This window comes from Bufo bufo, chromosome 8 (assembly GCF_905171765.1).
Source record: "Bufo bufo chromosome 8, aBufBuf1.1, whole genome shotgun sequence".
In the NCBI taxonomy this organism is placed as follows: Eukaryota; Metazoa; Chordata; class Amphibia; order Anura; family Bufonidae; genus Bufo; species Bufo bufo.
In genome coordinates, this window is record NC_053396.1 from 212,682,085 (window position 1) to 212,694,886 (window position 12,802).

The window sequence follows — 12,802 nt, forward strand, 5'->3', positions numbered from 1 at the left end:
GACTCCCACCGATCAGCACAAGGGGCATCCCCAGCCCCTGTTCCAGGGAAGTGTAATGAAAGTGTTGGTCATGCATGCACACTACCACTCCATTCAGTGCCTATGGGATTTAGCAGAGCGCTGCATGCACCTACCCCCCTCTGCGGTAGTGCGCATACATGACTCTATTGAAACTTTTCTGGAACAGGGGCTCGGGAGCCATGTTGGTGAAGCCCTAGTGTCCATATATTTATGACTATACCAGGCATGGCCAACCTGCGGCCCTCCAGCTGTTGTAAAACTACAACTCGCACCATGCCCTGCTGATAGCTGTAGACCAGGCATGCTTAACCTGCGGCCCTCCAGCTGTTGCAAAACTACAACTCCCAGCATGCCCGAACAGCCTAGAGCGATCAGCCTACAGCAGGGCATTGTGGGAGTTGTAGTTTTACAACAGCTGGAGGGCCACAGGTTGAGCATGCCTGCTGTAGACTGTCCGGGCATGATGGGAGTTGTAGTTTTGCAACAGCTGGAGGGCCGCAGGTTGGCCATCCCTGATCTACACTGTGTCATATTTTAGTGGGCCACCCCAGCTGTATCGGTTTTCAGGATCTGGATGTGAACAAGAATTTTCCATTCACTGACAGCCAGCAGCAACCTTGAAAGTGGTGAGGAATTAAAGTATATTGGAAAGCTGCAGAACTATAATCACTGCGTCCAGTCCATCTTTTATGACAAGTACTGTACTACGCCAGTTTTTGGTGTAAACAAGTGGCAAGATCCTGTTTTTGCCAAGGGGGTAGTAGCGGGGGCCAGGACATCGGGCCAAAGACATTTACTATCTTTTACTCCTGGAAACGTGTGTCAGGGGCTGGAGTAGTTTTTACTCCAGGTGCACGGACTACCGAAGGTGTGCCAAATTTATGATGACTTTGAGGCCTATGCCAGTAGCGGGGAGGGGGGGCCAGAGACTGTCGTGAAAAGCCGGTCTTTGGACCCCCTATTATGTTTTCAACCTTTTAGCAAATGATCATATATGAAATAGTAGGATTTATTACCAGATAGACATGTCTTATAAAGTGTCTCTTCTGATACATCACACAGTTTTTGCAGTGCTGGGGGTGCTCTAGTTTTCCAGTGGAGCTGTATCAGAAGGCCCCGGAGTCCTATGAGAATGAAGGAGCTGGCAGGAAGGCACATTCTGCATTTAAAATTACTTGCTACGTGTGATGGATTCTGCTTGCATTTAGTAGACTGTGAAAATCCTGGACCTTTAATGAAGAATCTGTGGAAAGTGCACAGTACTCCCTAGTATCAAGCCAATCCTCAGGATGGGTCATCAATATCTGATCAGTTGGGGTCCGACTACTGGCACCCCCCCCCCCACGCTTCCACTGTTTGAAGGGGCTGCCGTGCTCAGACAAGAACTGTGGCCTCCTCCTAGGCCCACGGCATCACGTTCATCAGTCACATGGCCTTTGTGCAGCTCCGTAACATTCAAGTAAATGGAATTGAGCTGCAATACCAAGCACAGCCACTATACAATATACAGCGCTGTGCTTGGTATACTATGAAGACTCACAGCGTTTGGAAAGTATTTTCTTTCCGTGTTCGTTCTGTTATTTTTGCGGACCATGCGCGGAACTATTCATTTCAATGGGCCTGCAAAAAAAGAAAAGGAAGTTACTCCGTGTGCATTCCATTTCCGTATGTCCGCTCCTCAAAAAAATGACATAATGTCTGCATAATGGACATTAGAGGCAGTCTGTTCTGCAAAATACGGAATGCACACGGACGTCGTCCATATTTTTTGCGGATCCGTGTTTTGCAGACCGCAAAATACAAATGGTCTTGTGCATGAGCCCTTTGTCTGAGTTTGGTGGCCAGGAGTCAAACCCATCGATGACCTATCCAGGGGAAGTTCTAGAAGACTTCCTTGATATACCATAAAAGGGGTTGTGCTGTCTGGACATCCCCTCTTCTTAAATGAGGATGTAAGGGTGATCATCTGTGGAACCAGCAGCCGACCCCCCCTACAGCAAATCGGCTGTTACTACCAGGGCGTACTGCAGGACAATTGTGGTATTACGTGGCGTTCACTCTGAGTCCTCCAGAGCAGGAGACCCCATTTGTAATAGATCTCCGTTTTTTGGCTAATAGAATAGTAGAGAACCCTCTTAATAAGGAATATGTACAGAGGTTGTCCTCAGCAGACTACCCCTTTAAGTAGAAATATCTGTAGGGTTTACAGACCTAGTTATGAGCTGCCCATCTCAGAAGTGTACCATGGTACTAGCCGGACGCATGGCACCAAGTCATAGATCCAGGCTGGGAACCTGTCAGATTGTCCGTATAATCAAGTAGCTTGTCGGCTGATGGGCATCCTTCGCCAGGATGAAAGATGCCCGATTATTGGCAGCACATCTCCCTGTGTAATCAGCAGATCTGAATGGGGGGGGGGGGGGGGGGGCAATCGTTCCTCCTGCATTCAGTTTGCTTTGGTCTGTTCCACGGAAAAAGAGCGCCGATGGATGTGTTGTCGTTCATAGCCCCCCCCTCCCCCCCTCACTGCCCGAACACACATTTATGCTGCTAAGTGCAAAAAATTCTACTTGCCTCTCTTTGTGCCACATTCACTGGGGTCCGGGGAGCTGAGATACATGTAGCTGTTTGCAGGGTCTTCACATTGTAGGGCTGCTGGGAATAAGGTGGTCACTGGTGATTAATCCAAGCTTTGCAGGGTCTTTTTTCTTTTCACCCGGTACGGTCGGCAAAGAACAATCATTACATTTTCATCATTAGGGCATGTTAGAAAAGAGGGATTCACAGTGGATTTCTCGCAGCAGACTTGAAAGCGGAGATTTCCCAGCATATTCCAGTACCAGTAAAGTGGCTGGGATGTTATAAGCTGCGGATTTCGACCCCGGATTTAAGGTGAAATCCGCAGCAAACTGCAATAACGCATGCTTATTCTGCAGCAGATTGGTTGGGGTTAAATTCTGCTACAGAAAATCTACCCTATATGGGCGTACCGGTGCTGGAAAGGACGATTCCAACAAATATCCGACTATCCTGAATATGTTCAGTCTCATTTAACAAAAGTGACTAAAGCTTCTAGTGGTAACCAGTCGGAGCTCAGCTTTCATCTCTTAGAGGGGTGGTCCGAGTACAGAGCCCATCTTCACCCCTCCAGCCCCCCTGACATGCTCCGATGCTCTCCCTGGCACTGCGCTTTATCCTGCAGGGCTGTTTGTTTATATTTTTCACACTGCTAGGCGGAGTCTAGTGTTCCCGGTGACGTCACCGGTCCTGATGGGCGGGCTAAAGCCTGCCCATTACACTGCTAGGCGGAGTCTAGTGTTCCCGGTGACGTCACCGGTCCTGATGGGCGGGCTCTAGTCATTTTACAGGGTAGGGCAGTGCTAAAGCCTGCCCATTACACTGCTAGGCGGAGTCCAGTGTTCCCGGTGACGTCACCGGTCCTGATGGGCGGGCTCTAGACATTTTACAGGGTAGAGCAGTGCTAAAGCCTGCCCATTACACTGCTAGGCAGAGTCTAGTGTTCCTGGTGATGTCACTGGTCCTGATGGGTGGGCTCTAGCCATTTTACAGGGTAGGGCAGTGCTAAAACCTGCCCATTAGTACCCGGCGCCTAGCCTAGCTTTCCCTATGGAGAGCCCGGTACGTCACCAGATCTCCAAAAAATGTAACATCGGAACATTAAATCAGGGGGGCTGCCTGGGTGAAAATGGGAGTATGTCCGGGTTCAACCCCTTTAGGCCTCCTGCACACAACCGTATGGCTTTTTCAGTGTTTTGCGGTCCGTTTTTCACGGATCCGTTGTTCCGTTTTTTGTTTCCGTTCCGTTTTTCCGTATGGCATATACAGTAATAACATTGAAAAAATTGGGCCGGGCATAAAATTTTCAATAGATGGTTCCGCAAAAACGGAACGGATACGGACCCATTGACTTGAATAGAGCCACGGAACATGATTTGCGAGCAATAATAGGACATGTTCTATCTTTCAACGGAACGGAAATGGAATGCACATGGAGTACATTCCGTTTTTTTTGCGGAACCTTTGAAATTAATAGTTCGTATGCGGAACGCAAAAAACAGCCCGTAAACGGGAGAAAAAAAACCTTTGTGTGCAGGAGGCCTTAATCTGTTCTGGAAAATGCAAGCTGCACTGTGATTGGTTGAAATTTATTACCAAAGTAAATGATTGTATCCTTCATAGATCATTTTAAAAATGGAAGCTATGCCACCAGTGTGAACAGAGCCCGATGCTAATTTCACATGAGTGATAAGAACGAGTCGGGGTCTGTTCACTGGTGGTTTTCCACACATGTTTAGGCCTCTTTCACACTACCGTGTTTTTTTTCCGTTGTACTCCGTATGCATTCCGTTTCCGTATCTCCGTTCCGTGCAAAGATAGAACATGTCCTATATTTGGCCGCAAATCACGTTCCGTGGCTCCATGAAAGTCAATGGGTCTGCAAAAAAAACGGAATGCATCCGTATGTCTTCCGTACGGAAAAACGGAACGGAAAAACAGAACCGAAACAAAAAACGGAACAACGGATCCGTAAAAAACGGACCGCAAAACACTGAAATAGCCATATGGTAGTGTGAAAGAGGCCTTAGGCTCCATTCACACGTCCGTGGTGTGTTGCGGACCCGCAAATTGCGGATCCGCAACACACCCGCCCGGCACCCCTATAGAAATGGCTATTCTTGTCCGCAAGCTGCGGACAAGAATAGGACATGTTCTATCTTTTGCGGAGCTGCGGACCCGAAGATCGGGGCTGTGCTCTGCAAATGCGGACAGCACACTGTGAGCTGTCCGCATCCATTCCGTCCCCATAGAAAATGAATGGGTCCGCACCCGTTCCGCAAAATTGCGGAACGGATGCGGACCCATTTGCGGACGTGTGAATGGACCCTTAATCAGTTGTTTCTCTCTTTTGCGTTGTGTTTAATTTTTTTTTTTGTACGGATACAATCAGTTTTAGATGCATTTTTCAGGCATGTTAAGAAAAACTGAAGAATAACGCTCAACATCTCCCAGCAGCATCAGTGTCTTCACTGAAAAATGCACAATTTAGAAGATGCTGAAATTTTTCCTGAGCGCAGAGATGATCTGTAAGAAACGACGCTGATGTGCACACAGCCACTGGAATGCATGGGTCAGGATTCAGTCCGGATGCTATGCGTTCAAAACACGCATTGCATCCGGAGAGAAAACCTGCTCGTGTGAAAGAAGCCTTAGGCCTCAAGCATGCGGCCGTTGCCTGGCCGTATTGCAGCCCGCAAACAGCCGTGGTGTTTCTGTCTGTGCCTCTGCACCGCAAAAAAGGGCTCCTGAGGTCCCATGTCAGGAGAGAGGAGGATCAAGTTCCTACTCCCCACTGAGAACACATGCATGCGCAGCCGAGCCCAGCGTGCACACATATAGGGTGAATTCAGGGATGATCTTTATTATTTCAGATCACCTGATAACATTACTTGGCTGCCCAGTGCTCCCTAGTTGCAGCGTGATCCCTAGTTGAAGCGTGGTACCTAGTTTCAGCGTGCTCCCTAGTTCCAGGGTGCTCCCTAGTTGCAGGGTGATCCCTAGTTGCAGCATGGTACCTAGTTGCAGGGTGATCCCTAGTTGCAGGGTGATCCCTAGTTGCAGGGTGATCCCTAGTTGCAGAGTGATCCCTAGCTGCAGGGTGATCTCTAGTTGCAGCGTGATCCCTAGTTGAAGCGTGGTACCTAGTTGAAGCGTGGTACCTAGTTGAAGCGTGGTACCTTGTTGCAGGGTGATCCCTAGTTGCAGGGTGATCCCTAGTTGCAGAGTGATCCCTAGTTGCAGCATGGTACCTAATTGCAGGGTGATCCCTAGTTGCAGAGTGATCCCTAGTTGCAGCGTGGTACCTAGTTTCAGCGTGATCCCTAGTTCCAGGGTGCTCCCTAGTTCCAGGGTGCTCCCTAGTTGCAGGGTGATCCCTAGTTGCAGGGTGATCCCTAGTTGCAGCATGGTACCTAGTTGCAGGGTGATCCCTAGTTGCAGGGTGATCCCTAGTTGCAGGGTGATCCCTAGTTGCAGAGTGATCCCTAGTTGCAGGGTGATCCCTAGTTGCAGGGTGCTCCCTAGTTGAAGCGTGGTACCTAGTTGAAGCGTGGTACCTAGTTGAAGCGTGATCCCTAGTTGCAGGGTGATCCCTTGTTGCAGGGTGATCCCTAGTTGCAGAGTGATCCCTAGTTGCAGCATGGTACCTAATTGCAGGGTGATCCCTAGTTGCAGGGTGATCCCTAGTTGCAGCGTGATCCCTAGTTGCAGGGTGATCCCTAGTTGCAGAGTGATCCCTAGTTGAAGCGTGGTACCTAGTTGAAGCGTGGTACCTAGTTGCAGGGTGATCCCTAGTTGCAGAGTGATCCCTAGTTGCAGGGTGATCCCTAGTTGCAGGGTGATCCCTTGTTGCAGGGTGATCCCTAGTTGCAGAGTGATCCCTAGTTGCAGCATGGTACCTAATTGCAGGGTGATCCCTAGTTGCAGAGTGATCCCTAGTTGAAGCGTGGTACCTAGTTGCAGAGTGATCCCTAGTTGCAGGGTGATCCCTAGTTGCAGGGTGATCCCTAGTTGCAGGGTGCTACCTAGTTGCACTCCTCCTGCACAGACTGTGAGGCTCGCTGCATCCTCAGGAACCACCAGGCCCTGCACAGAGAGGGCAGACTCAGGCGCTGGAGGGGTGAACAGCGTGCAGTGAGGGGCGGGGCCTGAGGTGGACACGCCCCGCAATGCCGTGACATCGGGCAAGAGGTTGCAGTGCGGGAATCCTCCTGTGCAGGGACTTACGGCTGGCAGTGAGAAGAAGCGGGCGCTGCAGCCACCAATGTATTGCGACAAATACACTTTGCACCTTGTAGAAACGAAGTGGGGGGAAGGGGGTGAGCACTTCTGCACAGGAAAGCTGCAGAGGGGGTTATATATTTATGCAAAGTGAGAACGATGCTGGAAGGGTGCACGCGACTTTCCAGCATTGCTCACACCCTCCTCCTCCGTGCGGGGACCCCGAGCATAAGTCCTCACACCCTCCTCTGTGCAGTGTGGGGACCCCTGGCATAAGTCCTCACACCCTCCTCCTCCGTGCGGGGACCCCGAGCATAAGTCCTGACACCCTCCTCTGTGCAGTGTGGGGACCCCTGGCATAAGTCCTCACACCCTCCTCCTCCGTGCGGGGACCCCGAGCATAAGTCCTCACACCCTCCTCTGTGCAGTGTGGGGACCCCTGGCATAAGTCCTCACACCCTCCTCTGCAGTGCAGGGACCCCGGGCATAAGTCCTTACACCCTCTTCTGTGCAGTGCGGGGACCCCGGGCATAAGTCCTCACACCCTCCTCTCCAGTGCAGGGACCCCGGGCATAAGTCCTCACACCCTCCTCTGTGCAGTGCGAGAGCCCTGGGCATAAGTCCTCACACCCTCCTCTGTGCAGTGCGGGGACCCCGGGCATAAGTCCTCACACCCTCCTCTGTGCAGTGCAGGGACCCCGGGCATAAGTCCTCACACCCTCCTCTGTGCAGTGCAGGGACCCCGGGCATAAGTCCTTACACCCTCTTCTGTGCAGTGCGGGGACCCCGGGCATAAGTCCTTACACCCTCTTCTGTGCAGTGCGGGGACCCCGGGCATAAGTCCTCACACCCTCCTCTCCAGTGCAGGGACCCCGGGCATAAGTCCTCACACCCTCCTCCGTGCAGGGACCCCGGGCATATGTCCTCACACCCTCCTCCGTGCAGGGACCCCAGGCATATGTCCTCGCCCTCCCCCGTGCAGTGCGGGGTTTGCGGGGCTGCTGTCATGGAGTCCTGAGCGGTCTCCTTGTAATGACTGGTGATTGTACAGTGAGAAATAAAAAAAAAAAACTTGGAGCAGCCGGGGCTGAGGGGCCCGAAGGAGGAGTAGTGAGGGGCCCCGTGCAGTCTCACGGTGTCTGAGGCGAGTGACAGGAAGGAGACAGAAACTGCCCGATGTCGGTGGACAACACAGCGCGCCTAATGAGAGGAAACTTAACACCCGCCGAAAATGCGCTCTCCCCCGGCGGACAGTACTAGTGCGAGGAGGGACGCGACATCTCCTGAAGTGCAGCCATGTTCTGAGGGGAGGTCGCCGTCACCGCATCGGTAATAACACCCCCCCCCCTCCTCCTTCAAATATGGAGGCGTCGAAAGTTCTCCCAGCCACGGGTAACATGGCAGAGGGAGGATGGCCTCCAGTGTGCCTAGACATCAGGGCTGTACACCTGGGCGGCTGTGTGTTCAGGTTGTACATGTCAGGGTGTGCACATCGGAAGGGGAGCAGGTTGTCCATAGTGCACATTCACATTTGCTGCGGTTTTGTGACAAGTACGGGGGAAGAACATAAAAACCGTTTGTGTCACCTGTGTTTGCTGTAAAACCAAAGAAATTCCTGATGAAACAGTAACCGCAGCACAACCGTAAAGTGTGAGCAGACCCCACGGGTTTTCTACCTCGAATCTCAGTGCGCTGGCGGTATGCAATGCGGGTTTTACCTCAGAACTCCAACTGTGCTAGATCTTACCTCAGTATATTGCGGGTTTTCCCTCAGAACTCAATATGCGGTAGATCTTACCTCAGTATATTGCGGGTTTTACCTCAGAACTCAATATGCGGTAGATCTTACCTCAGTATATTGCAGGTTTTACCTCAGAGCTCAATATGCGGTAGATCTTACCTCAGTATATTGCGGGTTTTACCTCAGAACTCAATATGCGGTAGATCTTACCTCAGTATATTGCAGGTTTTACCTCAGAGCTCAATATGCGGTAGATCTTACCTCAGTATATTGCGGGTTTTACCTCAGAACTCAATATGCGGTAGATCTTACCTCAGTATATTGCAGGTTTTACCTCAGAACTCAATATGCGGTAGATCTTACCTCAGTATATTGCGGGTTTTACCTCAGAACTCAATATGCGGTAGATCTTACCTCAGTATATTGCGGGTTTTACCTCAGAACTCAATATGCGGTAGATCTTACCTCAGTATATTGCAGGTTTTACCTCAGAACTCAATATGCGGTAGATCTTACCTCAGTATATTGCGGGTTTTACCTCAGAACTCAATATGCGGTAGATCTTACCTCAGTATTCTGCAGGTTTTACCTCAGAACTCAATATGCGGTAGATCTTACCTCAGTATATTGCGGGTTTTACCTCAGAACTCAATATGCGGTAGATCTTACCTCAGTATATTGCGGGTTTTACCTCAGAACTCAATATGCGGTAGATCTTACCTCAGTATATTGCAGGTTTTACCTCAGAGCTCAATATGCGGTAGATCTTACCTCAGTATATTGCGGGTTTTACCTCAGAACTCAATATGCGGTAGATCTTACCTCAGTATATTGCAGGTTTTACCTCAGAGCTCAATATGCGGTAGATCTTACCTCAGTATATTGCGGGTTTTACCTCAGAACTCAATATGCGGTAGATCTTACCTCAGTATATTGCAGGTTTTACCTCAGAGCTCAATATGCGGTAGATCTTACCTCAGTATATTGCGGGTTTTACCTCAGAACTCAATATGCGGTAGATCTTACCTCAGTATATTGCAGGTTTTACCTCAGAGCTCAATATGCGGTAGATCTTACCTCAGTATATTGCGGGTTTTACCTCAGAACTCAATATGCGGTAGATCTTACCTCAGTATATTGCAGGTTTTACCTCCGTTATAGGAGCAGGAGAACGGAAAGGACGGATTTGGCTCATAACTGAGCCGAACGGAGCCTACGGACCTCATAGACCCCCATAGACTATAATGGGGTCCGTTAGGTTTCCGCTCAGAAGATTATTTTGGAGCGGAGACAAAAGTTGTGCATGCAGGACTTTTGTCTCCGCTCCAAAATCATCTTCTGAGCGGAAACCTAACGGACCCCATTATAGTCTATGGGGGTCTATGAGGTCCGTAGGCTCCGTTCGGCTCAGTTATGAGCCAAATCCGTCCTTTCCGTTCTCCTGCTCCTATAACGGAGCAGGAGAACGGAAAGGCTGAACGCTGATGTGAACTCGGCCTATGCGGTAGATCTTACCTCAGTATATTGCGATATTTAGCTCCGAACTCAATATGTGATTGATCTTACCTCAGTATATTGCACGTTTTACCTCAGAACTCAATATGCGGTAGATCTTACCTCAGTATATTGCGATATTTAGCTCCGAACTCAATATGTGATTGATCTTACCTCAGTATATTGCACGTTTTACCTCAGAACTCAGTATGCGGTAGATCTTACCTCAGTATATTGCACGTTTTACCTCAGAACTCAGTATGTGCTACATCTTACCTCAGTATATTGCACGTTTTACCTCAGAACTCAGTATGCGGTAGATCTTACCTCAGTATATGTGAGTTTTACCTCAGAACTCAGTATGTGCTACATCTTACCTCAGTATATTGCAGGTTTTACCTCAGAACTCAGTATGCGGTACATCTTACCTCAGTATATGTGAGTTTTACTTCAGAACTCACTTTTTATCGTAGACCAGTCTGTTCTATTCCCTGTGCTACAGGAGGATGCTCCTCATTTATGAAGAGGCACACGCCTTGTGATAAGTTAGGCGCATCCTCTGAACTGAAATGTACGCCAGCTCAGAGCTGGAATAAATTTAAGTTTTCTTTTACGCTGGAAAACAGACATAAAAGAAGATAAATATGCCAGGCCCGCTGTGGTGTAGAAACGCTTGTGCCTACATTTAGGCGCAATGGCATTTAAAAAGTGACAAACTGTAGGTTTTAGGCCAGATTCTGGTGTACTGGGCACATTAAATGTGGTAGGTCTTACTGCATTGTTTTACCTCAGAACTCAGTGGAGCATTGCATCTAGACATTAACCAAATTTATCATATGGTTGATAATGGATAGACGCTTTTGTCTAACTTTATACCAACATTTGCGACAGGATTTTCCTGCATACTTGTGGCACAAATTCGGTGCAAATGGTTGCACTTAGGCCATGCCCTTTGCCTTCTAAGCCATAACGCTTGATGAGCCGGGCTCAGTGCTATTTTCTAAAACTGGACACGCCATTTACAACACAGTCTAGATACGCTCACATTTGTAAACTTGGGCCAATTTGGGGTAAGTCATACTTCAGTTTATTGCAGATTTTACCTCGGTGTAAGGTGAGTTTTACCGCAGTACTCAGTGACGTAGATCTTACCTCAGTGTATTGCGGGTTTTACAGCAGAACTCAATGGGGGTGGGGGGCTCTTTTATCATGACCCCCTACACCGGAAACTGGGCTAAAAAAGTTGCATGCCCTCATTTTGTGACTTTTTGAACGCCTGTGGGTCTAAATTTAGGTGCATGGGGCATTTCTATACCACCCTCGCCACTGCCACATAGGCGTTCATCCCAGCACTAGGGTCAATTGCATAGGAAACCAATTTACTTGTTTGTATATTTTTGAAGTTTGTATATTTTTAGAGTGTTGCAAAACTGCTGACCACTGAGCCACCGCAATCAGTTACCACAGACAACAGCTTTGTACAAAAAATTATATGGCTCTGCATGACCCCTCAGGTAGGGTCTGCTCCATTGGCCACGACATATGTACTTACATTGACACCAGTTTTAGACGTAAGAGTAGCCAAAAAATGACTCCACTGAGGCGCACACAGCAGGAGGATACCCCTCGTCACAAATTAGGTGCATCCTCCGCCAGGGAAACGAGGACCCGCCAGTCCCCCCCTAATGCATGCTGACACTTACCTCAGTATAAGGCCCCATACATACGACCGTGTCCGTTTTGCAGACTTGGCTGCCTTCAATGGGTCTGCAACGTGCATGTTGTGGTCAAAGATAGGACGTCCTATCTTTTTGTGGCTCGGCCGCATGGACCTGTTTCTTGTCCTTGCAGTCATGCCGCAAAACATAGGACATGCATGTCCTATATTTGTCTGCAACATTAAGATCGTAGACCTATGGAAGTCAGTGGGTCCGCACTGGCATCATGTGGCATGCACATGGCCAGTGATCCGCAGTATGCAGTTCGCAAAATGGACATGGTCGTGTGCATGGGGCCTTACAAATATTTTACCTCACTGTAAATGTATTGTGGCAAGCCTGATACTGTGTAGTCTATTACTTGTGGTAATGGGCCACATGAGTGTTGTGTATAGTTGTGTCACACACGGCTGTCCTCCCATGTATAGTTGTGTCACACACTGCTATCCTCCTGTTTACAGTTGTGTATAGTTGTGTCACACACTGCTGTCCTCCCGTGTACAGTTGTGTATAGTTGTGTCACACACTGCTGTCCTCCTGTGTACAGTTGTGTATAGTTGTGTCACACATGGCTGTCCTCCCGTGTATAGTTGTGTCACACACTGCTGTCCTCCTGTGTACAGTTGTGTATAGTTGTCACACACTGCTGTCCTCCCATGTACAGTTGTGTATAGTTGTGTCACACACTGCTGTCCTCCTGTGTACAGTTGTGTCACACACTGCTGTCTTTCCGTGTACAGTTGTGTATTATTGTGTCACACACTGCTGTCCTCCTGTGTACAGTTGTGTATAGTTGTGTCACACACTGCTGTCCTCCTGTGTACAGTTGTGTATAGTTGTGTCACACACTGCTGTCCTCCTGTGTACAGTTGTGTCACACACTGCTGTCTTTCCGTGTACAGTTGTGTATAGTTGTGTCACACACTGCTGTCCTCCTGTGTACAGTTGTGTATAGTTGTGTCACACACTGATGTCCTCCCGTGTATAGTTGTGTTACACACTGCTGTCCTCCCGTGTACAGTTGTGTATA

General features: G+C 49.1%; 1 protein-coding gene across 4 annotated transcripts in view; it reads left to right on the forward strand.

Moving 5' to 3' along the window:
* Positions 1–12,802, forward strand: part of BCORL1 (BCL6 corepressor like 1) — a 143,706-nt gene that overhangs the window by 53,026 nt on the left and 77,878 nt on the right. The window contains exon 1 of one of the 4 annotated variants that reach the window (XM_040442221.1): positions 8,052–8,148. The exons of the other annotated variants lie outside the window; for them this stretch is intronic. The gene's annotated coding sequence lies outside the window, so the exon portion shown is untranslated. Of the gene's footprint in view, positions 1–8,051; positions 8,149–12,802 lie in introns of those variants that run through there. 4 annotated transcript variants of the gene reach the window in all.